At 44.0% G+C, this 26,187-nt stretch overlaps 1 protein-coding gene across 3 annotated transcripts in view; it reads left to right on the plus strand.

Moving 5' to 3' along the window:
- The window catches only part of ZNF385D (zinc finger protein 385D), a 389,020-nt gene that overhangs the window by 139,694 nt on the left and 223,139 nt on the right, over window positions 1-26,187 (plus strand). The gene's annotated exons all lie outside the window — the stretch shown is intronic.

A 26,187-nucleotide genomic window follows, 5' to 3' on the forward strand; every position in this document is an offset into this window, starting at 1 on the left:
ACTACCATGCATGCCAAGCACTGTACTTGTAGGTGTCATAGAATCATAGTATTGTCAGGGTTGGAAGGGACCTCAAGGATCAGCCAGTTCCAAGCCCCCTGCCTTGGGCAGGGACACCTCACACAACATCAGGTTGCTCACAGCCACATCCAGCCTGGCATTAAAAACCTCCAGGGATGAGGCTTCCACCACCTCCCTGGGCAACCTGTGCCAGTCTCTCACCACCCTCCTGGGGAACAACTTCTTCCTAACATCCAGTCTGAATCTACCCATTGCTATTTTGTTTCCATTCTCCACAGTCCTATCACTATCTGAAACTCAAAAAAGTCCCTCCCCAGCCTTCTTGTCACCCCCTTCAGATAATGGAAGGCCACAAGAAGGTCTCCTTGGAGCCTTCTCTTCTCCAGACTGAACATACCCAACTCCTTCAATCTGTCCTCATAGGAGAAGTGCTCCAGCCCTCTAATCATCCTCATGGCCCTTCTCTGGACACCTTCCAGCACCTTCAGATCCTTCCTGTAATAGAGGCTCCAGAACTGGACAGAGTACTCCAGGTGGGGTCTCACCTTAGCAGAGTAGAGGGGGAGAATCACCTCCCTCAACCTGCTGGCCACACTTCTCTTGCTGCAGCCCAGGCTCTGCTTGGCTGTCTGGGCTGCAAGTGCACACTGCTGGCTCCTGTTGAGCTTCTCATCCACCACCACCCCCAGGTCCTTTTCTTCAGGACTGCTCTCAACCAGTCCCTGCCCAGCCTCTATCAGTGCTGGGATTTGCCCCGACCCAGATGCAGGACCTTGTATTTGGTCTTGTTGAACCTCATGAGGTTGTCATGGGCCCAGCTCTGCAGCCTTTAAGAAACATCAACCACAAAACCTTCTCACTACTAGAATTTTTCAGTTGTACCTGTCCAGCTGTGTGGGTTATTACAACATCTTTTATGCCACTTTCTAATGACAATCACTGCAACACATCAGGATGAAAGCAGGGCACTGTGTCCATGATGACAACCATCTTCTACATCCACCTGTATAGAATAGAATAGAATAGAATGGAATAGAATAGAATAGATCAGAACAGACCAGAAGACCAGCTTGGAAGAGACCTTTGAGATCATGGAGTCCAACGTATCACCGAACACTAACAACTAAACCATGGCACCAAGCACCCCATCCAGTCTCTTTCTAAACACCCCCAGGGATGGTGACTCCACCACCTCCCTGGGCAGCACATTCCAGTGGCCAATCTCTCTTTCTATGAAGAACTTCTTCCTAACATCCAGCCTGAACTTCCCCTGGTGCAGCTTGAGACTGTGTCCTCTGTTGTTACAGCGATGTGCTTCGATGATTGCTTCAAGAGAGAGCTATTTGGGGCCTGCAAGCTTCCAAGAGGTGTCTGGAACAGGCCACAGATCTCTGTATTTTTGCCTTGTTTGAAGTAATTTGAGCTTTCTAGTCAAATAATATTCCCATTAGCTGGTGATTCTGTAATACTCCTGTAGCTCATCTTCTTCTTGTAAATGTTTCATCCATTCCTCCACAAAGTTTAGCAGTTACAGAATAACTTCCTCTTCCAAATGGTTTTCCCACTGTGATGCCCTGTCTTCTGATGTTTTCTGCTTCTTTTGTAAGCATGAATAAACCAAATGGAAGCCATCATAAATCACCACATTTACCAGTGAAAGTAAATCAAACGTTAAGCAAGAATTCATTCTGCTCCTGGGAACAATTTTGATGTGATTTGCTGCTGGAACCTGTGGGAAAAACAAAAGAGTATCACAACTGCACTGGTGATTAAATCTTTCTTAGTATGAGTTGGAAAGAGAAATAGTCTGTTTACACAGGATCACTCAGAATCACACAGAATGGCTGAGGCTGGAATAGAGCTCTTAGGTCATCAAGTCCAGCCTATGACCCAACACCGCATCATCAGCTAGACCATGTCACTAAGTGCCACATCCAAGCTTTCCACAAACACCTCCAGTGATGGTGACTCCTCCATCTCCTTGGGTATTCCCTCTTCTTCTATCACTAATTACCTGGGAGAGGAGACCAGCACCAGCCCCAGCTCCACCTCCCTGAGTTGCTCTTCATCATAATTATTCTCCAGGCCCTTCACAGCTTCCTTCACTAGCCCTATGAGGAGAGGCTGAGGGAGCTGGGGTTGTTTAGCCTGGAGAAGAGGAGGATCAGGGGTGACCTCATTGCCCTCTACTATTACCTGAAAGGTGGTTGTAGCCAGGAAGGGGTTGGTCTCTTCTCCCAGGCAACCAGCACCAGAACAAGAGGACACAGTCTCAAGCTGTGCCAGGGGAAGTTTAGGCTCGAGGTGAGGAGAAAGTTCTTTACTGAGAGAGTCATTAGCCATTGGGATGTGCTGCCCAGGGAGGTGGTGGAGTCCCCATCCCTGGAGGTGTTCAAGAGGAGATTGGATGTGGCACTTGGTGCCATGGTTTAGTCATGGGTCTGTGGTGACAGGTTAGACTCGATGATCTTTGAGGTCTCTTCCAACCTTGGTGATACTGTGATACTGGCTCCAGCACCTCTCCAGCTCCACATCTCTCTTGGATTGAGCTGCCCAAAACTGGACACAACACTTGAGGTGTGGCCTCCCCAGGGCTGAGTCCCAGGGGACAATCCCCTCCCTGCTCCTGCTGCACACAGCATTGCTGATCCCAGCCAGGATGCCTTTGGCTTTCTTGGCCACCTGGGCACACTGCTGGCTCCTTTCAGCTGCTTGTCCATCAGCACCCCAGGTCCCTTTCTGCCATAAAGGGATTTATAGCACAGCAGTTGGGAATCTATGTATAACTGTTTTTGTCAGTAACTGAGTCACCCTTACAGCTGCAAGTGAGTACAAGTTGGCAAAAAAATAAATAATGAATCCAATTCAAGAGTGCCTTTCTGAAACTGTAGCCCCCTGTGTTAAACAGCCTGTGCAAAGGCTGATAAACTGCAGAGGAGACAGCTGAGGTTTGTGTGTTAACATCCTTTTAAAGGAGTCACAGACTACAGACATTAGTATCTTCATTCTATATAAATGGCACTTGAGGATTTAATTGTATCCAGAATGGCAAAAGCTTAGGGATCACTAAGCCTGACTTGTGCAGTGAATCCCATGGAACAATTCATACTTGTATTTACTGTACTTTTTGATATAATTAGATTAATTTGCCAAGACTTTGCCAAAAGTCAGTGCTGTCACTTACAGAAAGCTGAAATGTTGCATCCTTCAATGTTTAATGATTTTTGTTTTGCAACTCTATGAGCTTTAATGAACTGAAATGAAACTAATGAAACTGTTTGGGGTTGGATTTGTCCCCCAACAAATCAGAGATTTACCCTCAGACTGAATCACAGAATCACCAAGGTGGGAAGAGACCTCAAAGATAACCGAGTCCAACCTGTCACCACAGACCTCATGACTAAACCATGGCACCAAGTGCCACATCCAATACCCTCTTGAACCCCTCCAGGGATGGGGACTCCACCACCTCCCTGGGCAGCACATTCCAAAGGCTGATGACTGTCTCAGTGAAGAATTTTCTCCTCCAGCCTAAACTTCCCCTGGCACTGCTTGAGACTGTGTCCTCTTGTTCTGGTGCCGGTTGCTTGAGAGAAGAGACCAACCCCCTCCTGGCTACAACCTCCCTTCAGGTAGTTGTAGACAGCAATAAGGTCTCTCCTGATCCTTCTCTTCTCCAGGCTAAGCAGCCCCAGCTCCTTCAGCCTCTCCTCATAGGGCTTCTGCTCAAGGCCTCTCCCCAGCCTCGTTGCTCTCTTCTGGACACCTTCAAGTGTTTCAATGTCCTTCTTAAACTGAATCACCAGACTAGATCTGGAGCTTGGAGTCAAAATGAAGTTGTATTTACATAAAAGGAGACAGTCTCAAGCTGCACCAGGGGAGATTCAGGCTGGATGTTAGGAAGAAATTCATCCCAGAAAGAGAGATTGGCCATTGGAATGTGCTGCCCGGGGAGGTGTGGAGCCACTGTCACTGGAAGGGTTTAAAAAGAGAGTGGATGTGCTTAAAAAGAGACTCAGTGCCATGGTTTAGTTGATTAGGTGGTGTTGGGTGATAGGTTGAACTTGATGATCTCAAGGTCTTTTCCAACCTGGTTAATTCTGTGTTCTGTGTTCTGTGCATATGAAAGTATAAAAGGCAGTAACCATATACCGACCATATACTCACAATCCAAGAACATCAGAAATGTTCCCTTATGAAGTTCAGCTCTTCTTTCCCCCTGGGCAGCCCAGAGGGCTCATATTAACAGCCTGCCTGCTGGTCTCTGCCTTCCCCCTGTACCTTACACAGTTCTGATTGCCAGATCAGAGGTAAGGCAGCCAGAAGCCAAAGCAGGCAAGCAGCAGCAGAGACAACCAGAAAGGACAATCTGTGGTACCAAATGTCAGATATTCAACAAAACAATGGGATCATATAAACCAAGCTATTGCTGTTATTCTGTATTCAACCCCTAATGTTATTTATCTTCTACTCAAAGTCTCTGGACAATTCCTATTTGCAGTTAGGCATAGCCCTAAACTGAGGCATAAAGAGTGCACCTTGCCTATATACATGAACTATGACAAGCCTCATGAGGTTGGATGGAAAAGGCCTTATCTGCCCTGAACACTTGCAGAAAGCACCAGGGGGGAGGAGGAAGTAATCAGTTATAACACAGGGTCTGTTTACATTTCCATAATTACTCAGCCTTGATCTACACTGAAAGTTTGAGCTTGGAGTAACACTGCTGCATTTGAATGGCTTTTCTCTGTGTCACAATTGTTGACCATCAAGGCTTTTCCAATCTACCTGCTGGCCTAGACTGAGTCCAAAAGTTGAAACTATTTGTTAGATTATTTCATTGCAGTGGGTATGAACTAAGAGAAGCTCAAAGGTTTGTGTCCAGAGAAGGGCAGCAAGGCTGGTGAGAGGTCTGGAGCACAGCCCTGTGAGGAGAGGCTGAGGGAGCTGGGGTTGTTTAGCCTGGAGAAGAGGAGGCTCAGGGGAGACCTTATTGCTCTCTACAACTACCTGAAAGGAGGTTGTAGCCAGGAGGGGGTTGATCCCTTCTCCCAGGCAACCAACATCAGAACAAGAGGACACAGTCTCAAGCTGTGCCAGTGGAATGTGCTGCCCAGGGAGGTGATGGAGACACAGTCCCTGAAGGTGTTCAAAAAAGGCTTGGATGTGGCACTTGAAGCCATGGTTTAGCTGTCCTGAGGTGTTAGGTATTAGGTAATAGGTTGGACCTGTGAGGTCTTTTCCAGCCTGGTTGATGCTGTGATTTCATCCTGTATTTCTTTAAGAACATGAATTACTTTTGCCATGGTGAAAGTTCATAAATCTCAGCTTGCTTCCTGGGCTTAGGTCACAAATGTTTGTTGATATAAACATGCACCACATGGAGAGACAGGAGAAAACTGACATTAAAACCAAAGAGTGGTACAGTGAGATCGAGATACTAACTGACCAGAAAGTTACAAAGTTCCTGATGAAAGCAAAACTTCTGATAATCAGCAGATGCTTGGCATACATTAGTAATTTTTGATAGCATTCACAATGGTCTAGCACTGCATGGTGTGAAAAAGTATTCACCTTGCTACAAAGACATTGCACATGAAAGAGGAGCACCGAAGATAAAGACTAAATCCAGTGCTCTATTCCAGGGCTTTTACTGTCCGCTGGGACCTTGCAGTAATGATCTCTCAAGTGGGATCAGGAGAAAGGGAGTTGAGAGCGAGGTGGGAGACAATCTCTTTTGCAAGGAGTATCCTGGGGTAACTCAGTCCTGTGCCAAACACTCTGCATCCTAGGGCTGCTTAAGTAAAGATAACATTAGTGCATTTCAGGCACAAGAGACATGTCAGATGGAGACATGGAGACTTTGCTTTATACTTGAAAGTTAGCATTTGTTGTTGCCTTACCAAAGTTGGCTACAATTAAAACCCTGGAGCAACTGTGCTATCTTGGGCCATTTCAGAGGTGTTCTTGGTTAGATAAGATATCAGCAGAGAGAAGAAAGAGCAATGTCCCTGGGATGCAGAATGTTGATGGTAAAAAACAAAGAATAAAAGCATCTGTATTAAACTAATTTCTTCTGGTGGCAGGGAGGAGCTTTAAAGGGTGGTGTCACTGTTTGAAGGGGGAACTTTAGCCTAGTCCCTGGCTGTTGTTGCACATCTATTGTGTATTTTGTACATATTCATTGCATTTCATATCTCTAGAGTTTAGTTTGGTTGTAAATAGAACTTCATTTGCTTCCACCCCAAATTGATCTGGTCTGGTGATTTGTTTTGAGGCTAGTTCTCTGAATAGGTTGGGGTGCCACAGGTGGCATGCCTGTATTCCACCACCTCTGAAATGAAGAATGATGATGGCTGTGCCGAAAGAGATGGCACGTTTTCAGATTGGAAACTTTTTCAGCAAGATTTCATTAGAATCAAAGAATTGTCAGGGTTGGAAGGGACCTCAAGGATCAGCCAGTTTCAACCCCCCTGCCATGGGCAGGGACACCTCACAATACATCAGGTTGCTCACAGCCACATCCAGCCTGGCTGCAAACACCTCCAGGGATGAGGCTTCCACCACCTCCCTGGGCAACCTCTTCCAGTGCCTCACCACCCTCATGGGGAAGAACTTCGTCCTCACATCCAATCTGAATCTTACCACTTCCAGTTTTGCTCCATTCCCCTACAAAATCCCTCCCCATTTTTTTTTTGTAGCCCCCTTCAGATACTGGAAGACCACAATTAGGTCTCCTTGGAGCCTTCTATTCTCCAGACTGCACAACCCCAATTCCCTCAGTCTGTCTCCATAGCAGAGCAGCTCCAGCCCTCTGCTCATCCTCATGACCCTTCTCTGGACATGCTCCAGCACCTCCAGTAACAGGGGCTCCAGAACTGGACACAGTGCTCCAGGTGGGGTCTCACCAGAGCGGACTAGAGGGGGAGAATCACCCCCCTTGACCTGCTGGCTGTGCTAGAAGCATTTGTGCAGAAAATGAGAATTAAATGTAGTAGAGAGAACTCTTAGACAACTGAGTCCTATTCACACATTTTATCTCCATATGTTTGTAAAAATTCCCTTTCTTTCTGGTTGGTTGAGGGGTTTAGGGGGGCTTCTTTATTTGTTGTTGTTTGATTGGGGTTTGTTTGGTGTATTTTTCCTGCTCTGGCAGGCTGGTTGGACCCAATGAGCTCTGGAGGTCCCTTCCAATCTCCAATGTACTGTGGCACTGTGACTGGTTTTGGTTTGGTTTTTGTTGTTGTGATTGCTGTTGTTGGATGCTTTTTATTTGCTTGTGTGTTTTGGTTTTTGTTGTTGTTTTTTGTCCATTTGTAGTCTGTGTATCTTCTGTTTGCATAAGCAGAAGATATGTTTTGTCTGAAAGTGTTCTGTTTTCAGGTAGAAGGTTTTTACACCCAGGCACTGGTGATACAAGCCACAGGACACTTATTGTGCCCAAGTATCATAGTATCATAGTATCAGTCAGGGTTGGAAGGGACCACAAGGATCAGCCAGTTCCAACCCCCCTGCCATGGGCAGGGACACCCCACACTAGATCAGCCTGGCCAGAGCCTCAGCCAGCCTGGGCTTAAACACCTCCAGGGATGGGGCCTCGACCACCTCCCTGGACAACCCATTCCAGGGCTTCACCACCCTCATGGGGAAGAACTTCCTCCTCACCTCCAGCCTGAATCTGCCCACCTCCAGCTTCATTCCATTCATCCAAGTGTACAAGGGCTGTGTGGATTTTGCAGAAGCTCTGTCGAAGTGGTGTTTGGAGCACAAATAACCAACATGGTAAATAGCTTCTTTTTTGAGAACTGATTTGTGAGAGAAATGTAAAGCATGACAAATTAGAGCTGCAGCTGGCATACAGTGAAGCTGCTAAACAGAGTTCCTGGTATTTTTTTTCTTCATATTTTTATCTGCAATAAGTACTTGATTATTCTTTTAGCAAAAGTGTAAGAACTTCAGTGAAATAACTGCCCACACGACCTGACTTTCAGACTCATCACACTTCACAGTGACCAGCATTATACTGCACAATCCCCAAGCCAAGCAGGACCATGTGTGGGCAGGATGAAGAGCACAGATTCCTTTTAACAGATAAAATAAATTGTAATGTGATAATGTTTTTACTCTAAATTAGAATGAAATTAGAGCCCAAATTACATTCCATAGAAAATAAATGAGCACTCTGACTCCCCTGTAATCATGCTTCAGTTGGAGAAGAGGCGAACTGTGAACTGTGAAATCAGCACAAATAACAGGATCACAGGATCACAGGATGTCAGGGGTTGGAAGAGACCCAAAGAGATCATCGAGTCCAAGCCCCCTGCCAGAGCAGGACCATACAACTGGCCATTGCATGTCACACAGGAACACATCCAGATGGGCCTTGAAAGTCTTCAGAGAGGGAGACTCCACAACCCCCCTGGGCAGCCTGTTCCAGGGCTCTGTCACCCTCACAGGGAAAATGTTCTTCCTCCTGTTCCCATGGAACTTCCTATGCCTCAGCCTCCACCACTGCCCCTTGTGCTGGCATTGGGCATCACCCAGCAGTGCCTGGCTCCTCTTGTCATTCACCAAGTCAACAGCAAAGCCTCCACACATTCTGGATCTGAAGGATCCCCTGGATGTTTTCAGAAGTATGGTTCTCTACACACAGAGATTTTTTAAAAGGAGTTTTCTTATTTATTAGGCATGTTCCCTTTGGATGTTAAGGACTCTAGGTTCTTTAATGACAGTCTGCCTTATGAGGGATTAAGCTGTGTCCTGTTCTTTCTCATGCAGTGTTGGCTATTATACAGGCATTATGGTTGGCATCCTTTGTAGCTAAGAGCCTAACCTTGTCCATAGATTCATCTCATAGTTTAGCATGGAAACCCTCTTCTCATAATATTTGTTGGTTTGTTTCTCCCCGTACCCACCCCCCCACCCCCCCATTTATTTTCCCACTTAACTTGAGCTTTTACATTTTTGAGCAATGAGAAAGCTGGATGGCACCATGGATAACAACTTAATAGAATAGAATAGAATAGAATAGAATAGAATAGAATAGAATAGAATAGAATAGAATAGAATAGAATAGACCAGACCAGACCAGACCAGACCAGACCAGACCAGGTTGGAAGAGATCTTCAAGATCATCGTGTCCAACCTATCAACTAATCCACCAACACCACCTAAACAACTAACCCATGGCACCAAGCACCCCATCAAGTCTCCTCCTGAACACCTCCAATGACAGTGACTCCACCACCTCCCCAGGCAGCCCATTCCAATGGGCAATCACTCTCTCTGTGTAGAACTTCTTCCTAACATCCAGCCTAAACCTCCCCTGGCACAGCCTGAGACTGTGTCCTCTTGTTCTGGTGCTGGCTGCCTGGGAGAAGAGACCAAATCCCACCTGGCTACAACCTCCCTTCAGGTAGTTGTAGAGAGCAATAAGGTCACCCCTGAGTCTCCTCCTCTCCTGGCTAAGCAACCCCAGCTCCCTTAATCCCTCCTCACAGGGCTGTGTTCCAAACCCCTCACCAACTTCCTTGCCCTTCTCTGGACTCGTTCCAGCAAGTCAACCTCCTTCCTAAACTGAGGGGCCCAGAACTGGACACAGGACTCAAGATGTAATCAGAGCCTTAGGAATATGCCTGTGCAATTTGTATAGTGGAGGAAAATGACATATTCACAGAGAAGTTACTCCAAACCACCCTGCAGTGATTATGCAGGGTCTTTGATTAGCAAATGACAGGTTTCAGGCAGTCCCAGGGAAGGAAATGGACCATTATGTGGTTGTTTGTGAGTTAACTTTGGCAAATCAGACCTCTATAATCAATCAGAATGCAAGGAAGTGGGGGCAGCATTTTGAGGAAAGAAACAGTAAAATTATTTCAGTAAAGCACCAACCCTTGTGACCAGAAGTGGTTGAGGAATCCTTCCTGAATTTCATTCTATTTAAAAATAACTTTAAAATATTCTTCCAAGGATGAGAGAGCATGGAGAATCACAATTTAAAGTGTAGGCCAAACTACACAGAAATGTTTGGGGGAGTTAGAAAAAGCTGTGCCATTTTTGCCAGCTCCACCTGCCTGGCCACACGAGCAGAAGACCAGAGATTTTAGTTTCATTATGGAGGACAAAGGGCAGTGGTGGAAGTTGAGGCAGGGAAAGTTTCATGTAAATATGAGGAACAATTTTTGCCCTGTGAGGGTGACAGAGCCCTGGCACAGGCTGCCCAGGGGGGTTGTGGAGTCTCCCTCTCTGGAGATATTCAAAACCCACCTGGATGTGTTCCTGTGTGATCTGCTCTAGGTGCTCCTGCTCTGGCAGGGCGGTTGGACTGGATGAGCTGTTGAGGTCAATTCCAGACCCTGAAATTCTGTGATTCTGTGCCTCCTTCTCTGGAGCCTTCCTTTGACCAGGGAGAGTTTGGTGTTGTTTGTGAATTGCAAATACCTGTACATGTTGTAAATCCTGTGTATTTTGTACCTACTCCTTGCATTTCATTGTAGAACGCAGGCTTGCCTGTAAATGCAGCTCCCCTTTGCACCCAGCTGAGCCGGTCTGGCAAAGTTAATGTTGGGGGAAATTTCAGCCCACCACATTCTGCTGTTCATAAAGTCCTGATAGAGTTCAGCTAGTCTTGAAGCTTTGTTTTGAATCTGTCATTTCATAGTTCAAGAAAAGAGAACATGCTCAATATTGATGTGCAGTAATGTGTCAGAGACAGGTGCCCGTTTCATAGATCAGCTTTTGCATCTCCTATGTAGATCAGGGTTATAGAAAAACACAATAAAAGAAATACAGGTTTGCCACCATCCACAGCATCACAGAGTGTGATTCACCATTATTCTTGGTGATCTCCTACAGTAGCCATTAAATCAGAATGTTTCCTAGTTGTTGCCATTCTCTCCCCCTACCGTTCACGAGAGCTTTAAAGGAATAACCTCTATGCTTTACCCTTTGAATCTTTTTCTATAGAAGGTTATCTAGGAAAAGGCAGGAGATTAATTGTAATCAAATGTGCAGTATTACATTACCAATTGAAGTTCATAATAAAGCTTGAGGGGAAAAAAAAAATCATTCATTAGATACCAAATGTGCACTTTACTGTGAAAGGGAAGAGCAAAGAGCTCTCCTGTTCTTCAGCACCACTAAAGCCAGGGGCTCCAGTATACCGCAGCTGAACGCCTTGTAGAATGCAACATGAAAAGCTGCAGATTAACTGTATTTAGATGCACTGGTTTGATGTAACATCAGCTTGCCTGAGTTAATGTCCTGTGACAAGCCCTCCCTTGAAAACCTTTAGAAGCAAACCGTTTCTTTGTCTACAGTTTTAAGCTTGGCTACAGCCTCTGGTAGATTCTGCCTTGTTTCTCACGTACTGGGTTTTGGACAAAGTTGAATCATCATCAGTGAAGGACTAACTACCCAAAGGGTATAAACCCAATTGCTTTGACACTTCAGTGCGATCCTTACTGCGTTTTGTAAAGCAAGCAGGCAAGGGAAGGGCTCCAGAGGCTTTCTGCTATTCATTCTGGTAATAGTTTTCTTGCCACAGGAGGCTTAAGAAGATTTGTACTGCTTGCTTTCTTTTCATTAGCAGTGAGTGCAATGCTGTTGGGTAAGTTAATGTGGGAGACTATAAAAAGGAAAGCAGAGGAATGTGAAGAAAAATGTATTTTCTTGTTAACCCATTTTAAATGTTATTTTTCTTGGTTTATTCTGTATGAGGTGCAGAGAAAAATAAAGTAACATGCAGCAGTTGATATATTTGCAGTTCTCAGGGAATTAGAATCTAGCTGTAGGATGTTTCTTGAACATGATACTACTGTGCTTGACTGTTTGCTGGCAGCAGTATGTTAACGTTCTTGCTATTAGACTGACGGTGGAACCTGATTGAATTCTCAACACAATCATCCTTCCTGTCATGAAATGTAATAGAATTTGGTGATTTCTTTGTATTTCCCTGTGCAGCAAACGCGGCGGTCGCCGAGCCTTGCTTTGACCACGGTATTGCAGGAACCTTCAACGCTTCAATTACCAGTCCATTATTTCACTCTGCATTCATGTGAAACATGTTTGCTTTAATGGAAACTGAGCAGATTCGTGGAGAAAAAAAACCCCAATTTGTCAAATGGATTTATGCTGTCTTTGCATCAGATGCCATTTGCACCAGATTAGATTTGTGCTCTGTATAGAAGCCCTTCAGTAACCAGTTTTGTGTGTTGTGGCAGTGAATGTGCAAATCTGTTTGCTGCTATGTAGACACAGACAGCAGCTTTAAAAAACATTAATACCCAAACCATAATTATGCCTATAATTCTCCCCAAACCTCTGAGCTCTTAAAATTTGCTACAAACAAGGCAGATTAGGGTCAGGAATGCAGAAGAGCCTTAGAGAATAATCCTTTTAGATGGCGAGTCATACAGTTTAAAATTGCTGCCTGGTGGATTGAGTGATGATAGCTCATGCAGGACTCGTGTTATGAAGAATAAACCTGATCATAAATGTTAATTGTAATTAAAGGATTACTGGAGTCCACATCTCTGAAGTTTTTGATCGTGCTGCTCATCATTAGGGGATACAACCTTCTTCAGGATTTTGTTGTCTGGTGCGTTATGCATGTTGCTTGTCTATCCCTTTGTCCTTCAACACACTCTTAAACTTCTTGCCTGGGATATAAGGAATGCAATAATAGAAACCTATAATATATTAATTTAATATATATATAATAATATAATATATATTATATATAAATTATATATAATCTATTATATATATAAAGAATAAATTATAATACCTATAATGTCTGTAATAATGTGATATAAAAGTATTATAATACTATATAATCATATTGCTGCTGATAAATCAGCTGAAGCACTCCTGTAGGCATTATATATATATATATATATATATATATATATATATAGCCATATTTTTTTCAGGAGGGTAATTGTTCTTTGCCTGGTAGACTGGCAGTTCAAGATCTATAGAGCAATCCTTAGTGCGATGTGTTACAGACACTTTGGTGTACTTATTGTTTGATTTGGTTTTAATGCCAAGTTTTATTTGGTGTGGTTTATTTGTTTGTTTGTTTTCTCCAGACAGTCACCAGCACACACTTTGACATTTTGAAACACTCAAGCAGAGATAGCTGTTGATAGATGTAACTCAGCATATTAATAGAAATCACATTACCTCCAGCCACACTTGTCAGCAGCTCTATTCTTTTGATTCCCAGTTGCCCAAGAGCTGTAGCTTGAGGCATTGTCAGTATGTGATATCATTAATCAAGAAACCAGTTACATTCTGGTTTATTTTTATTTACATGCACATGACTACAAATTACAGTGTCACAGTTATTCATCCCTCAGAGGCATATAGTCCCTGCTTGATGGTTTACTTGTGTTCTATTTCTGTTGTTTTAATAAGACAGAGACATGATTCACTGGGAGATAGCACAGATCACAGCCTAAAGTTGGCCCTTACTGGTAAGAAATTGTCCAGTAAGGCTCCTTTGTTAGAGAAGCACTTGGCTCTCAGATTATTATTATTATTATTATTATTATTAATATTATTATTATTATTATTATTATTATTATTATTATTATTATTACATCTTGAAGGTCTCTTCCAACCTGTCTATTCTGTTCTATTCTATTCTGTTCTATTCTATTCTGTTCTATTCTGTTATTCTATTCTATTCTATTCTATTCTATTCTATTCTATTCTATTCTATTCTATTCTTATTTTTATTATTACTACTACTTCTACTACTACTACTACTACTATTATTATTACTACTATTATTATTATGATTGCTATTACTATATTATATATTATAAAGTATGTTTTTTCCCATAGGTGACCTTAATGGTATTTGATTTTTGTTAGCAGCAATAGCTCAGCAATGATTTGGAGAAGAGCTTCTTGCCGTGTCTGAAAGTCTGCTGGGTTGTGATGCACAGGCAGTTAGCTTGCTGACCAAACTGGGGAAATTCGTCAGCTAGCTCCAAGGTCTTGTCCCCTGGCATAATAATAATCAGAATGTATCTGGATAGATTATGTGAGCACACATACACACACACAAGCAGCACATGAACACAGTTTTTGAAATGGAACATGGTTAATCTGTTGCCCTTCTTATGAAGTGTGCATTAGGGCTGTCAGAGCTATTGACTGCCTTTGCCTTTTTCCATTTCCTTCTATTGTGTGCATTAATCCATCTTCATCTTTTATGCTGTGGTAAGCAGCACTACAGTCAATATCAAGTCGCATCACTGCAGTCAATGCCAACATTTAGCACATGAATAAAGTCAATTTATCACTGTTTTATCCTTATGCAACAGCTCAACTGCAGTGTGGAAAGCACAGAGAGGAGATAGGACTCCTACAGTGATCCAAACTTGAAGTTTTGGAGCCATCCCCTGTAGAGATGGGCAGTGACACAGAGGTGCTTATACTCAAAAAGAATTCAATATAATTCTGATTCACACCACCTGCTTATACATTTTAAATAGCTTTTAAAAGTATTTAACTAATAAAATGCAATGTGGGACCTTGAGACTGCTATTTGTAAGCTAATAAATGTGACAGGTGTGTTTCTGCCCAGAGAAGGGCAATGGGGCTGAGGAGAGGTTGGCAGCACGAGCCCTGTGAGAGGCTGAGGGAGCTGGGAGTGTTTAGACTGGAGAAGAGGAGGCTCAGGGGAGACCTTATACTCCATAACTACCTGAAAGGAGGGTGTAGGCTGGTGGGGGTTGGTCTCTTCTATCAGGCAACCAGCACCAGAATAAGAGGATACAGTCTCAAACTGCACCAGGGGAAGTTTAGGCTGGAGGTTAGGAGGAGGTTCTTCACAGGAAGAGTAATTGGCCATTGGAATGTGCTGCCCACGGAGGTGGTGGAGTCACCATCCCTTGGAGGTCTTCAAAAAAGGATTGGATGTGGCACCTTGAGCCATGAGTTTGTCGTCCTGAGTGTTAGGTATTAGGAATAGCTTGGACTTGATGATCTCTGAGGTCTTTTCCAACCTGGTTGATTCTATTATTCTGTGATTCTGCACCTCTGTGGGCTTTTCTTGTTCTCCTTGTAAAGGACTTTGCTCAATACAGTTTCTTACAAGACTCTTTCTATAGGGAAAAAACCTCATTTGCATAGCCTTTTGGCAAAATATAACCTGTGATATTTTTTTGCAGAGTCTATTTTTAACAGTCTCCACAGAGCTCAGCTTGCTTTATTCACTCAATTCCCATTGAGTTCAATAGATGTTTTCCTGATTAAAAGAGCTAGTAAGCAGCCTGGAATAGAGTTGGCTTATTCAAATGCAAGCAAATCACAGGGGAAAGATCTAGTTATTACACACAGAGGCCTAAGATCTCCTGTGGTATTTGGGTGCCAAAAAGATGGCATCTACTCTTTTAGAACTATTTGCTGTTTTGACAGTGTGGCTTCAGGCTACACTGCACTGGATCAACCCTTAATTTTACATAACCAATAATGAAATATTGCTGCTTGGCTGCCTCTCTTCACATGATTGAAAGAGATTAACTTTGCTTAACATCACTTCCAATTAATTCCTGATTCTCCTACCTGCTATCCTACTGACAATTTTCAAAACATGTGCATGGGATTTTTCTTCTCCCTGTAACATAGTCCTCATTGCAGCACAACAGATTAGGAGCTGCTCACCTTGTCAAGTGGTAGGACTCCCTGACAGACGATGAAGAAACCCGCGTGTACCACAGTGTGTCTAGGGAGAGAAGGCTGAACAGCTTTGAGCAAGGCTAGAGAAGCCTGTGCAGTGCAATGGTTCTATGAAACAACTGCAGACCAAACTGTTCACCTGCTGAGTATGCAAGAGAAGTGTAGGCAATTATGACAGTGTTCTCAAAGGGGCTTGGATAAGTTTTTTATAGAATCACAGAATTGTTAGGGCTGGAAGGGACCTCAAGGATCAGCCAGTTGTAAAACTTCCTCCTAACCTCCAGCCTAAACCTCCCCTGGTGCAGCCTGAGACTGTGTCCTCTTGTTCTGGTACTGGTTGCCTGGGAGAAGAGACCAACCTCTGCCTGTCTACAACCCCCCTTAAGGATCACCAAGTCCAACCCAGAACCCTACTCTATAAGGTTCACCCCTTAACCATAACTCTGAACACCACATCCAAACCACCTTTAAACACAGCCAGGCTTGGTAAATAATGAATGAGGAATCAGTGGTTTCTCTGTTAGTAAGAAATCAATGTGGGTTGCTGAAATTCCTGTAGACAGGATGTTGAGGAGAAATGTTAGTTGAGGATTCTAATTATTAACATAAATATTTATACATATGTTTTTAATTTACAGAGTTTAAACCCCTAAAATATATGAGGTTAAGAAAGCTTGGAAACCAAAGCTTTTGTTGAATATGATAGGATCTTGGTTTCCTTGCTTTTGGAGCTGTGAAATGGATGGATGGAATTTGCTGCACAAAGAGAAGTTTCATCAAGGAATACATTTTCTACACCACATGAGAGAGAGGTAGTGAAAACCTCTATAATGAAAGGTTTCCATTGCATGTGATGCTTCTTGAGTGTACAGCATTGTACTGAAGAGAAAAGAACTCTCTCAAATGTGTTAATTTGCTCTGGGGTGTTTTGCTCTGTTGAGATGAGAAAAGAATGCTATGCAAAAGTGAAACTACTCCAGCATATGGGATGCTAACTGTGCCTTTGAGAATAAGCACGTTCTTTGTACAACTCCTTTCCATGTAACTTTACCTCTTCCCAATACAGGCCCAATCAGCTCTTGAGCCCATCTGAGGCTTCTGTTTCAGAGCTTCTCCTCATCTTATCAGGGATTGGAACAGGCTGCCGAGGGAGGTGGTAGAGTCACCATCCCTGGAGGTGTTCAAGAGCTGTGTGGCCATGGCAGTTTGGGATGTGGTTCAATGGCCATGGTGGTGTTGGGTTGAAGGTTGGACTGGATATCTTAGAGGTCTCTTCCAACCAAAGCAGTTCTATGATTCTATGATTCTGTGATTCTATGGTTCTAATCCTAGTAGTCATTTAGGACAAAGCTGGACGAGGCTCTGGCCAGCCTGATCTAGTGTGGGGTGTCCCTGCCCATGGCAGGGGGGTTGGAACTCTATGATCCTTGTGGTTCCTTCCAACCCTGACTGATACTATGATACTATGATACTATGTTCATTGCTTTTATGAACAAGCCTGTGCTGTCCAGGATTTGTTTTGAAGTCTGCTTGGAGACTACTCTTTCTACATACATTCATTTTATCTCTCTCTGCTTCTCTATCTTTCTTGGTGCTTCCTCCAGACAATTTCTCCTATCTTCTTTTCCTTTCCCTAGTGCTTTATGTAAGAGCAGCTACTGCTGCACATTATTCTGTGGTACTATTATGTGCTGTGGACTGCATGAATAACTTACATAGTTTACAGACCTAACATTTAGGATCCAGCTGTTCTCATATTTGCTTTACTGCATGACAGAAGCAGTGCAAATAAAAATGGGAATGGAAAGGATTGATATGTGGTTGGACAAAGGAAATGCTAACCAGCACTGAAATCAAAGCTGGAATATGTTTCCCTCTCATGAACCCAAGTCCTTTTCTTGAGATGAAAAGATGATGTACATTTCCAGCATGATGGCATTTAACAACTCCAAGTGCTGGGTTCTGCACTTTGGCCACAATAACCCCATGCAGTACTACAGTCTGGGGACAGAGAGGCTGGAGAGCAGCCAGGCAGAGAGGGACTTGGGGGTACTGATTGACAGCAGCTAACATGAGGCAGCAGTGTGCCCAGGTGGCCAAGAAGGCCAATGGCATCCTGGCCTGGATCAGAAATAGTGTGGCCAGCTGTTTCATCCAAGAGGTCAATCCAATGACAGGGAAACTCAAGAGCCTTTTGTGTTAAAGGATACCCTTCCGGTTCTCTACTTTAAAAAAACAACAGCAACTTAGAAAAAGGCTACACAACAACAGGAAAAATAGTCTTTGATAAAAAGGCTATCAGTTATAGTATGAACAGATACACAGAGCATGCTAAATGGACCTTAAAATGTAAGCCTTCAGGGCTCGCCTGCGGGAGCTTCACAAAATAACTAAGTGCACTCTGTTGCATTGCTCTCAGTCAGCACAAGCCAAAGCAGCACAGATTATACTGTTCCACTGCATTCTCTCTTCATAGGAAGAAAGCTGATCAATAAACCACTTATCAAGCCTGAAGAATATAAATCTGCTGAGTTCAACAGAGCAGTCGTGAAAGATGCTTGAACAGGACAAATGACTTAGATAAGGATTCTCTGGCTGGTCACCAAGGACCTCCCATATCAGAAGCAATAAAGACTTATCACAGATAAACACCTTGCTCATATCTTTCAAGAAAGCCTGGGAGAGAGGTGTCTGTTGATCTGGGAATGCAGCTAGAGCTGTTTGGCTGCTCGACATAAGGCTTTGAATTAAAGTTCTCAAAAGTTCCCGTGAAACCAACTGTTCAGGCTTGTCAGACACAACTGCATTGGTTTTCCACACAGAGAAGCTCCTGTGGAACTTTAACCATACAAGCACAATTACTCTTAGCCAGCAATTGTTCTTGGTTAATACATATTGAAAGCATATGATGTGTGTATTTTTTACATGAGATATATATACACATACACATAGAATCATAGAATCAACCAGGTTGGGAAAGACCTCAGAGATCATCAAGTCCAACCTATTACCTAATAACTAACACCTCAGGACTAATTAAACCATGGTTCCAAGTGCCATGTCCCATCTTTTTTTGAGCACCTCCAGGGATGGTGACTCCACCACCTCCCTGGGCAGCACATTCCAGTGGCCAATCTCTCTTGCTGGGAAGAACTTTTTCCTCACCTCCAGCCTAAACTTCCCCCGGCACAGCTTGAGACTGTGTCCTCTACTTCTGGTGCTGGTTGTCTAGGAGAAGAGACCAACCCCCACCTGTCTACAGCCTCCTTTCAGGTAATTGTAGAGAGCAATAAAGTCTCCTCTGAGCCTCCTCCAGGCTAAACAACCCCAGCTCCCTCAGCCTCTCCTCACAGGGCTGTGCTCCAGACCTCTTCCCAGCCTTGTTGCCCTTCTCTGGACACATTCAAGAGTCTCAATGTCCTTCTTAAACTGAGCAGCCCAGAACTGGACACAGGACTCAAGGTGTGGCCTAACCAGTGCTGAGCACAGGGCAGAATGACTTCCCTACTCCTGCTGGCCACACTATTCCTGATGCAGGCCAGGATGCCATTGGCCTTTTTGGCCACCTGGGCACACTGCTGGCTCATGTTCAGCTGCTGTCAGTAATTGCATTGCTTCTGCCTGATGTGTGCTGGTGTCTTGTGGTCTTTATACAGTCATAATCCTTCAATTATTCCCACAAGCTTTCTGTTGTGCTTGCCTGTGGAGCTGCCTGTCTGTTACTGGCAGGTTTGTACTCCCAATGTGCAGATCCATTAGTTCCTGTCTATCACTTTACACAAATAAACAAACAAAACCTTAATGTAGTACTGGGCTAGGAGTGGTTGTACATCTCCAAACAGGGTGATAGATTTGAATACCTTTTGGTTTCCATGGTGTAGATAGGAGGGATTTTTCTTCCATTTCCTCTTTTGAGCTCCTCAATGAACAGCAAATGGCTCAGTCCCTGGCTGTTGATAGTTTTATCGTGTTTCCTCCTCATGGATTTTGACAAATACCCAGGAATTTTCAGGATGAAAAGCATGGATTGATATAATGGTATTATTTTGTTAAATAGACATTGTACCTGCTTGATTTCTGGCTTATACTTAGTTTTAATCCAAGTACCACATGGTTTAATGCTTCCCTGGCATTGTAGTACCACTTTGGGACTGTGCAGTCCTGGTTATATTCCATGCAACTCACTCTAGCACTTTTTTATGGCATGCTGCAATCACAGTAACAGGCTCATTTCTTAGTTACATGTGTTGCATGAATATCACCTTTTTATAGATGAGAATCACAGGATGCCAGGGGCTTGGAAAGGACCTCGAAAGAGCAGCGAGTCCAACCCCCTGCCAGAGCAGGATTGCCTAGAGCAGATCACACAGGAACACATCAAGGAGGCTTTTGGATATCCCAAATGAGGGAGACTCCACAACCCCCTTGGGCAGCCTGTTCCAGGGCTCTGTCACCCTCACAGGGAAAAAATCTTCCTCATGTTTCCATGTAACTTCCTCTGCCTCAGCTTCCACCACTGCCCCTTGCGCTGGCATTGGGCATCACCCAGCAGAGCCTGGCTCCAGCCTCTGGGCACTCACCCTGCACATCTTTATCAACATGATTGAGGTCACCTCTCATGCTCCTCTTCTCCAATCTACAGAGCCATCAGCTCCCTCAGGCTCTCCACATAAGGAAGATGTTCCACTCCCTTAATCATCTTTGTGGCCCTGTGCTGGACTCTCTCTAGTAGCTCCCTGTCCCTCTTGAACTGAAGGGCCCAATACTGTACACAGTATTCCAGATGCAGCCTTACCAGGGCAGAGTAGATGGAGTGGAGAACCTCTGTCCACCTACGAACCATAGCCCTTCTAATCCACCCCAGAATGGCACTGGCATTCTTGGCCACCAGAGCACATTGCTAAGCTATGAAAGCTCAGGAGAATCCTCCCTAAAACAGGAGACTGGGAGATTATTGTTTGGTATTATTTTTCCTCTGAGTTTAGTTTCTTGCCTCGAATAGAAGAGCTCTGTTCAAACTCACTGTAAAGAGTGTGATGCTATCAACTCTTCAGTTTCTTTGGAACATGATAGGAAGTGTGGACATTGCCTGTAACCTTTCAGGAATGCACGTTGACACAATCACTTTATTCCTTCCTCTGCCATAAAAGTGTCATTGTCATCCATAATAAAGATCATATTGGCAGAGCCAGGATATGACTGTGCTTGTATGCCTCTGAATTTCACACCTTAAGAGAGAATAATTCCCACAAGACTTCCTGTCAGCTATGTGAAACAGGATTTTGTTGGTGTGTTCATGCTGCTAGTGGAAACATCCCCGTGAGTACCAACAAAAGGCCAGTTTGTACCTTAGAAAAACAGTCTGCCTCTCTTTCAACAGCTAAAGAAATGTCCTGAGCTTCCATAGCTGAAACAGGTTCAATAGTTCTGTTGCTATTAACAGGAGCCAAGTACCTTGCTGTGGCAGGTTGAAATTTCTCTTCCCCCCCAACCCCCCAGCATTAACTTTGCCAGACCAGCTTAGGCAGAAGCAAATGAAAGCTGGATTTACAGGCAACACTACAGCCTACAATGGAATGCAATGAATGTGTACAGGATATCCAGGATTTACAATATTTACAGGTATTTACAATTAACAAACAACAGGAGAACCCCCCCCCTGGTCCAGAGAGCAGGGAAGCTGTCTCTCTGCCCCCCACCCCTTGTCCAAAAGGGAGAAAGGAGCAGGGGGAAGTTGCTGTTAGACTTAACCAAAGCAATGCAGCCAAGGTGAAGCAGAAGCAAGGTTGTTTTGGCACAAGCAGGCTTATGGTAGATATCTCTCCAGTGGAATTGTTTACAATTATCTTTATGTCCTTTTCCACACCCAGCAGTGATTTAATTACATTTTCCTACTTTTCTGCTCAAAATCTGTAACAAAACCTTAAAGGCATAGCCTAAAACTACCACAGGTTGCCCAGGAAATGGAAGTATTCCTCTCACTCTTGTGGCAACATAAAAACCTTGAATAGCTTTTCAAGCACATGCTCTGCTTTAACTTGCTGCCCTGAATTTTGCATTCTGCTGGTGAAGCAGCAGACCTACAATTATCTGATAGATAATTGACGTTTGCTGGCTTATTTTTTGTCCTCGAGTGGGGCTGTGTGTTTTGCGTGAGCCGCAGATAATCACGTGAACGAGCTGCATCACTGCAGTGTTTTTGTTGCCAATTCAAATATCTTGAGGGTTTGCATCCAGGAGCTGAAAATAATTTTTGCAAACCTTCTCATCTGATGTCTGTCTTCAGCTGATTTAAATTGCTCTCAAACCTCTCCCCTTCATCTCCTCTATCAAGGCACAATCTAGTTAAATTTGAACAGACAGCAATATGTGAACCACTTGGAATTTAGCAGCAGAACTTTAAGTCTTGCCATGGTGTGTCATATTTGATCCATACTTTCTTCTTGTTACCATGTATGCACTGCACCCTCACTCCCACCTTGCATTCAGTATTAGATAAAAAATAGACTGTGGACAGCTCTGCCAGAGCAAGGCAAAGGGACTTTTTTCCAACCAGTTAGTTAATTGTAGTAGAATCATAGAATGGTCTGAGCCAGAAGGGACCTCCAAAGCTCATCCAGTCCAACCCTCCCTGCAGTCAGCAGGGACATCCCCAACTAGATCAGGCTGCCCAGGGCCTCATCCAGCCTCACCGTGAATATCCCCAGAGAAGGAGCCTCAACCACCTCCCTGGGCAACCTGTTCCAGTGTTCCACCACCCTCATACTAAAGAACTTGTTCCTAACATCCAATCTAAATCTGCTCTGCTCTGGTTTGAAGCCATTGTCCTTGTTCTGTCCCTGCAGGCCTTAGCAAACAGTCTCTCTCCAGCCTTCCTGTAGCCTTCTTCAGATACTGAAGGAGGCTCCCTTGAGCCTCCTCTTCTCCAAGCTGAGCACCCCCAGCTCCCTCAGCCTGTCCTTGTAGCAGAGCTGCTCCAAGCCCTTGATCATCCTCGTGGCTCTCCTCTGGACCCTCTCCACCAGGTCCATCTCTTATACTGAGGGCTCCAGACCTGCAGACAGTACTCCAGGTGAGGTCTCCCCAGAGCAAAGTGGCAGAATCACCTCTCTGGACCTGCTGGCAATGCTGCTTTGGATGCAGCCCAGGCTGTGATCTGCCTTCTGTGCTGCAAGCTCACCCTGCCTGCTCCTGTCCAGCTTCTTGTCCATCAGTAGTGTTGAGAGGTTTGATGATCTTGGTGGTGAGGATTGCTGGTATACTTTTCTCTGAAAATGCCCAGTGCACTCCTCAGGTGACTTACAATCCCTCCTGAAGGTTAATGCTAACCACTAGTGCATAACCCTTTTTCTTAAGATCCTTGTGAACAGCAAAACTGTTTATCAGTTTTCTTACAGGACCAAAATGCAGATTGATAGAAGTGTCAGGTACAATAAATACTAGCTGTAGATCTTGCTTAGTTCAGCTCAGGCCAAAACATTTCACATATAATATAGTGCCATAGGTTGTGTGTGTACGGAACATTTTGCAGGTGACTATTTGTCTCTCTACTTCAGCTGTCAGCCCAGAGACATCATCATACATCATTATCACTTTTAGAAACAACACTGGAACATCTTGAGCAGTAGTATGTGCACATATAAATGTCATGCATGGTACTTACCTCCCTATGGAGTGTCCTAAACACGTAGCTGTTGTTCTACTCCCGGTTCAGTGGCCATTGGGTGATGAACAAAGGCAGGAACTCTGTTGCCATTTAGCAATGAGATTCCAGAAATGCAGAGAACAGTGGATCTCAGAAGCTCTCCCAGAAATCCTTTATTTCTGTGTTGTAGAATCCCTTGCATTGCAGTCTCAGAGTCCCACATACAGCAGAAGTCCTGGAAGCCCTTAACAGTCAAAGCAGCTAACAGAAGTCCTGAGCATATCTCTAGCAGCATCCCTACACCAGAGAGCCCTAGCCAGAAGTAGCTACCTAACAGAAGCAGAAGTCCCTAGCAGCCCTAAACCCCCCAGGCTGTTCCTACCCAAAGTCCCTAACCCCAGTAACTCTTGCTCAGAGTGGCTGTTTCTGTACTCTGTTATCAATCCCTTCAGCAGTAAACCCCAACCACATCTCTAAGCTAAAATCTTTTCCCAGTGAGAGGTGCCAGCATGTCCAGGAGGTGGCTTCTGCAGCATGTCCCAACCCAAGGGTGCCAAGGTGAGGCTGTTGTTCTTGGCCCCCATGGAATGTGATTGTTTTGCTCTAGGCAGCCTGCTAAGGAATTGGTCAGCTGAGGAATCCTGCACTCTGCACATGGCCAGCAGCTGCCCTCAGAGCAATGGCTGCAACCCATAGGCAACTCATTTAAAGATTAAAATAGCTTGCCTCCTCCTTATGCCATAAAGGGGAAGCATACCCAAGGAATTTTCATTCTCAGGTTAGGTCAATTTCATATCTTTCTTTGCATTCCATTGTAGATTGTAGTTTTGCTTGTAAATACAGCTTTCATTTGCTTCCAGCTGAGCTGGCCTGGCAAATTTAACGCTTGGGGGGGAGGCAGAAATTTCAACCCACCACACCAAGTGAAGCCAGCAGATACCCAGCCTCATGCCACAGCACAGATATGGCTCACTGTCCTGCACTAAAAGTGGAAAGGTGTTGAAATAGTCCTCTCTTTATCCACTCACTGTTAAATGTATGCCCAAAGATGAATATGTCTCACAAAGGGTGCAGAGAGAGGGTTAGTGAGAGACTAATGTCAGCCTTCAAGGGGCACATTAGATTACCAAGTAAAGATGGGTGAGGTCAGCTCAAGCAAGCTATTTCATCAAAGTGTGATTTGATTATGGGCAGGCTGTGGCCCAGCTGGATGGCTCAGGAGAGGGACTGAACAGTTTTTCCATTAATTTAAGTGGGAGCACAATCTTGTGCTGACCTGCAAGCTTTATCATTTATGCTTGGTACTTTTATTATCACAGCAAGCTGTTTGCCGAAGCTCAGGGGCCGAATTTCTATCTGTTGTTATCTAGCCAGTATTTCATCTTGGCTTCTTGTTTCAACAGCAGCTTGTTTGTTAGCTGTCAAGCAGCTGTGCACTCAAGTGTCTAAAGAGCATTAGGGGGAAAAAAATGCATTTAACTTTTAAAAAAAAAATCTAAATTTGCTTCCTATGTGACAATAATTCTGCTCTGAGGATTGTTGGTACTCAGCAGATTGAGCTGTTTCAGCTTTTGTCAGGCTTTCACTTTATTTCTTAACAGCAAGATAAAATGCCCACTGAAAGAGCCACCACAATGCAATGGCACAATATAAATAGATGACTTTCATCGTGCAGTGCTTTTAGAGATGTTCATCATTTAAACAATTATGATCCTTGACTTCTCCCCAATTAAGTTCAGTTGTCTAGGGACTGTGAATTTTAATGAGCAAGCTGAATGGTCCTTTGCAGATATGATCTGTTGGCAAGAACACAATCGAACAAGGAAAGGTTTAATCTCCTCTCCTTTTAGTTTTGTTTTGAGCATCACGAGGAAGATAATGGAATACATTGAAGTGGCAGAAGAAACTAAACTGCTTTACAGAAAATGCTTTGTAGATTTATGTAGATTGAATACAGTAAAAAAAACAAATCTTTGCTTACTACCCCTTGAAACCAGTGTGGTAGGCTTGGAAGGTGCAAGGGATGTGAAGCATACTCATGAGGAAATTAAACTCAGAAGCAGAGTGTGGCAAAGAGCTGCTGTGGTCTGATCATTCAGACAGTTCTAATGAACCTGTTCACAATTTTCCAGAATCATAAAGAAAAACAAAATTAAACAGGAGTGGCATGAGATACCTGAGATGGTAACCTGGGATCCAGGCACCTCCCTTGCAATGGACTAGCCAGAACCCCCCAGGGGCTTAGAATTCGATTAGCTAAACTCCTAACGGCTGTCTCGCAGGCCTGGGACTAGGTGAAGCAACCAGGCTGTAAATCTGTGCAAGCTGCATGAAAGGCTACCTAATGCAAACTGATTAGTTTAGGACTTGCATTAATGTGGCTGTGAATAAAAGTAGCCTGCCTGCTGTGGTAGTTTGAGGCTATGCCTTTAGAATGTGTCACAGCTCTTGAGCAGAAAAGTAGTAAAATGTAAATCAATCACTGTTGGGTGTGAAAAGGGAAATGAAGATAATACTAAACAGTTCCATTGGAGAGATACCTACCATAAGACTGCTTGGACCAACACCATTCCTTCTTCTCCTCTCTTCTCTTCTTGCCTCTTCACTCTGGAGAGATACTAACTTGCTTCTGCTTGACCTTGGCTGCATTGTTTTGGTTAAGTCTAACAGCAACTTTCTCTGCTCCTTTCTCCCCTTTTGGATGGGGGGTGGGGGCAGATAAAGGAGAACCTAATAGCTTCTTGTGCTGTTTCTTAGTTGTAAATATCTGTACATGTCGTAAATCCTCTGTACTTTGTACATATTCACTGCATTCCATTGTAGAGTGT

This window comes from Melanerpes formicivorus, unplaced genomic scaffold (genome assembly GCF_026170545.1).
Source record: "Melanerpes formicivorus ecotype bairdi unplaced genomic scaffold, bMelFor1.0.p_v2 SCAF_23, whole genome shotgun sequence".
NCBI lineage: Eukaryota > Metazoa > Chordata > Aves > Piciformes > Picidae > Melanerpes > Melanerpes formicivorus.